The following is a 5,446-nucleotide window of genomic DNA, read 5'->3' on the forward strand; positions in this document are numbered from 1 at the left end:
CGATTCCATGGTGCAGGGTGTATGAGTTGATATATAAAACAACCCAAGATTCAAGACTTTATGCTTTTCAGCTAAAACAATTATATAGAATTCTTGCAACCGACAAAATGTTGAATGTTTGGGGCAAACAATCATCGAAGCTCTGCAGATTTTTTTTGTGAGGATACAGAATCAATAGACCATTTGCTTTGGTATGGGAAGGCCAGCATGCCGGAGTCGCCTCTTCACTGTTGACGTTGAGACTGGTGTTTTGCGAGTACTATTTAATGAAGCTGCCAGTTGAGGACTAGTGAGGCGTCTATTTCTCAAACTAGACACTCTAGTGTACTTGTCCTCTTGCTCAGTTGTGCACTCCTCCCACTCCTCTTTCTATTTTGGTTAGAGACAATTTGCGGTGTTCTGTGAAGGGAGTAGTACACAGCGTTGTACGAGATCTTCAGTTTCTTGGCAATTTCTCGCATGGAATAGCCTTAATTTCTCAGAACAAGAGTAGACTGACGAGTTTCAGAAGAAAGTTCTTTGTTTCTGGCCATTTTGAGCCTGTGATAGAAGCCACAAATGCTGATGCTCCAGATACTCAACTAGTCTAAAGAAGGCCAGTTTTATTGCTTCTTTAATCAGAACAACAGTTTTCAGCTGTGCTAACATAATTGTAAAAGGGTTTTTCTACTGATTAATTAGCCTTTTAAAATTATAAACTTGGATTAGCAAACACAACATGCCATTGGAACACAGGAGTGATGGTTACTGATAATGGGTTTCTGTACGCCTTAAAAAATCTGCCGTTTCCAGCTACAATAGTCATTTACAACATTAACTATGTCTACACTGTATATCTGATCAATTTGATGTTATTTTAATGGACAAAAATGTGCTTTTCTTTCAAAAACAAGGACATTTCTACGTGACCCCAAACTTTTGAACGGTAGAGTATGGTACGTAGAAATCCGAAGAGGGTGGCCAGCAGAGATAGATGGGGTGTGCTGAGGGTTGGGATGTGGAATTGGAGACAAATGGGAGTGGAGTTTCTGGGCGGGGGATAGAATGATGGTCAAAGATAAAAGTATAAAAAAAATTGAAATAAAATAAACAAACGGTAAGTTTAAATGGCACTGGGGGGGGTGTGTTTTACAGCTAATGTTGGTTTGCCGGAGGCTGATGTCGTGCAGGTGTTTGTACACGTGTATATACACACACACTCTCATTCAAATGCACACGTGCACATACACGGACACACACACACGTAAATAGTGCCATACATGCACACAAACATATTCAGTTGACCTTGCTGTTATGATTTTTGTTGTCTTTAGTTTTTTGCATTGTTTTCTGTTTTCCTTTGTCTTTGTCTTTTTTTTCTTTTGTTAATTTTCTTGGTCATGGGGGGTGGGGAATGTTTATTTTATTTTTCTCTGGGGGGGGGTCTCGGATGGTTGAGGGGCAGCTCTTGGGGAACTGTGGGGGGGATATTGGAGGACTGGTAGCCTGGCGGTTGGGAGTTTGGGCCGGTGGCTGATGGATCGCTGGTTCGGGTCCTTGTTTTTGACCTTGTGGGAGATCTGTCGACGTGCCCTTGAGCAGGGTGTTGACCCTGGTTGCTTCTGTGTGTCGCTCTGGAGGGAGTCTGTTAGATGACTAATGTGATGTAGTTGTTGAGCGGCTTCACTGCAAGTATATTGTATATTTTAGATACTCAAACAACAACAAATAATTACCAAAAGGGTTATAAACTGTTATTTATCTTTTGTTTTAACGTGTTTTGTTAACATGCTTGAATCGTCAGGTAGTAGTTGGAGATATGGACAACAGTGATTCAATGTGTGGGTTTTATTTCAAACTGGAAGATGTACGTAAAATAAAGCCATATTTATTGGGTTTGAAAGCATAATATGATAACGGTTGAAAGGCTTTATTCGAGTGGTCTTGGTGTTGAGGATGGATTTGACACAATTTTCTGCTCTTTTTAAATACAAATATTTTTAAGTAGGGATCTAGTTGCATTTATTCTGTGGACTACTGGGATATTGAACATTTTGCGTTACATAGAAATTGTAATAATATCTATGTATCACTGTGCAAGCAAACCCAATATGAAAACAATTATGAGTCATTAGAGAGGTGAATTAGAATAGACTACAGACTTTACTGGTCTGTAGTCAGAGCTTTGTGTTTGGCAGAATTAGTCTTTTTTTCTTAAAAGAAATTCCAGTGGCACTGGTAGAACCATGAGCTCACAGAATCCCATTGTGTTTGCTTCTTTTAACCCTTAACCTCATTGGGGCGGCAGGGTAGCCTAGTGGTTAGAGCGTTGGACTAGTAACCGGAAGTTTGCGAGTTCAAACCCCCGAGCTGACAAGGTACAAATCTGTTGTTCTGCCCCTGAACAGGCAGTTAACCCACTGTTCCTAGGCCGTCATTGAAAATAAGAATGTGTTCTTAACTGACTTGCCTGGTAAAAAAAAAAGCCATATTGTGCGCTGGGTAAAGCTAATAAATATTATACTAATGATGTTCATTCAAAAGATTAATGTATGACCATATAAAACATCAAATCTATGAGAGGTTTCCCAAATACAAAGATTATCCATTATATTGACCAGATACTCTAGTGGCCGCTCTAACAATGAAAATAAAAGACTTCAAAAATGGAAGACAGTCGGGAGGAGGCATGATCAGGTGGGACCATTCTAGCCAATGAGAGGGCACAACCGTTACCACAGCTAGAATGTCAAAATTGGCCATTATTGTAAAAAAAAAAGAAGCTAACATTAGCTTTTTAGTCTTCATTTAATGTTATCGTTAGGTATAAGGTTAGGCATAAGGTTAGTAGTGTGTTTAGGGTTACGTTTAAAATCACATTTAAAGAAGATCAATTGTAAAAATAGGCAGGGTTTATGACCTTGTGGCTGTGGTGACTAGTAACGACTTGGCCCAACTCCCATATAAAGTGTTTTTTATTACTTTATAGATAACTTTGACACCTTCTGGAAACAGAAGATACTCTACAGGAATGACGGAGTACATCCAAATCATCTTGGCTCTTGGGCACATTTCAAGGCTGTGTTGAAACAATGACTTATCAATGACCCAAGACCAGCTCAGCTAATCCCTACCATTGTGACAATGAGTCGTCATAATGCTGCATTAAATGTGCATTATTCTAAGGGCGTTGGCAGACACAATGTAATTAACTTAATTTATGTCCCCCTAATTGCCCTAAATACCTTTGTTAATCCTACTGCTATTTGATGCAGTAATCATGAGCCAATGAACCAGAGTTACACTGTTAGCACTGTGCTCTAGTAGGTAAGACCACTTAGTGCAGGGTGAGCTGCACAATCAAGTCTACTTCTGAGAAGCTTCCCAGTAAAGCATTAAAAACAATCAAACAACGCAGAAAAGTGCTAAAAGAATTGCCCATATTAACATATGCAGCCTGAGAAACAAGGTACATGAAATTAATAACTTGCTTGTAACAGATCTCTGACTATCTCTGAAATTCACTTAGATAATACATTTGATGATACAGTGGTAACAATATATGGTTATAACATCTTCCCGAAAAGACAGAAATGCCAACGGAGGCGGTGGTGCAGTCTATATTCAGAACCATATCCCTGTAAAGCTTAGAGCAGATCTAATGTTAAATACTGTTGAAGTAATATGGCTACAGGTTCATTTGCCTCACCTAAAGCCCATTCTTGTGGGAAGCTGCAATAGATCACCAAATGCTAACAGTCAGTATCTGGATAATGTGTGAAATGCTTGATAATGTATGTGATATCAACAGAGAAGTATATTTTCTGGATGATTTAAATATTGACTGGCTCTCATCAAGCTGCCCACTAAAGAAAAAGGTTCAAACCATAACCAGTGCCTGCAACCTAGTTCAGGTTGTCAGTCAACCTACCAGGGTATTTACAAACAGCACAGGAATGAAATCATCTACATGTATTGATCACATCTTTGCTAATGCTTTAGAATTTTTCTTTAAAGCACTATCCAAATCCATAGGATGTAGTGATCAATATATAATAGCCATATCTAAGAACCAAAGTTCCAGAGGCTGGGCCTCATAAGAGGTCATACAATAGAATTTGGAGTGACTCATATGATGTATAGAATCTGTGGTGTGTAATGAGGAGCAACCAAACTCTACACTTGACACATTTATGAAATTGCTTATTCCAGTTACTAATAAGCACGCACCCATTAAAAAAGGTATTCAGGATCGGTTAGTCCGCCACGGGACGGTTGAGCTAACGTAGACTAATGCGATTAGCACAAGCTTGTAAGTAACAAGAACATTTCCCAGGACTTAGCCATATCTGATATTGGCAGAAAGCTTAAATTCTTGTTAATCTAACTGCACTGTCCAATTTACAGTAGCTATTACAATGAAAGAATACCATGCTATTGTTTGAGGAGAGTGCACAGTTATGAACTTGAAAAGTTATCAATAAACTAATTAGCCACATTTGGGCAGTCTTGATACAATATTTTGAACAGAAATGCAATGGTTCAATGGATCAGTCTATAACTTTGCACATACACTGCTGCCATTTAGTGGTCAAATTATAAATTGCACCTGGGCTGGAATACAAAAAAAACGGTGTGTTATCTCCTACATTCATTTCACATTTCCACAAACATCAAGTGTTTCCTTTCAAATGGTATCAAGAATATGCATATCCTTGCTTCAATGCCTGAGCTACAGGAAGTTAGATTTGAGTCTGTCATTTTAAGATAAAATTTAATTAAAGGGTCCGATCATTAACCTCTTCGATATAGGGGGCGCTATTTTAATTTTTGGATGAAAAACGTTCTCGTTTTAAACAAGATATCTTGTCACAAAAAGATGCTCGAGTATGCATATAATTGACAGCTTTGGAAAGAAAACACCTGACGTTTCCAAAACTGTAAAGATATTGTCTGTGAGTGCCACAGAACTGATGTTACAGGCGAAACCCAGATAAAAATCCAATCAGGAAGTGTCACATTTTTTAAAACTGCCTCATGCCAATGACTCCTTATATGGCTGTGAATGAGCTACGAATGAGCTTACGTTTTCCACGTTTTCCCCAAGGTGTCTACAGCATTGTGACGTCTTTTTAGGCATTTCCCTTGAAGAATGGCTGTAAGGGACCTGTATGGTATGTGGTCACATGTTGCTTCCCGCAGAAAACCTTGCGTAAAATACTGAGGTAGCCATTTTTCCAATCGCTTCTTATGAGAAACCAACTGCCTCGACGGATATATTATCGAATACATATGTTAAAAACACCTTGAGGATGGATCCTAAACAACGTTTGCCGTGTTTCTGTTGATATGAGTGAAAGCATCTGAAGTTCTTCAAAGGTAAATTATTTAATTTGGTTGCTTTTCTTATTTTCGTGAAAATGTTGCCTGCTGCCAGCAGAGCCTAGCATAGCATTATGCCATGATA

Source organism: Oncorhynchus kisutch, linkage group LG14 (genome assembly GCF_002021735.2).
Source record: "Oncorhynchus kisutch isolate 150728-3 linkage group LG14, Okis_V2, whole genome shotgun sequence".
NCBI lineage: Eukaryota > Metazoa > Chordata > Actinopteri > Salmoniformes > Salmonidae > Oncorhynchus > Oncorhynchus kisutch.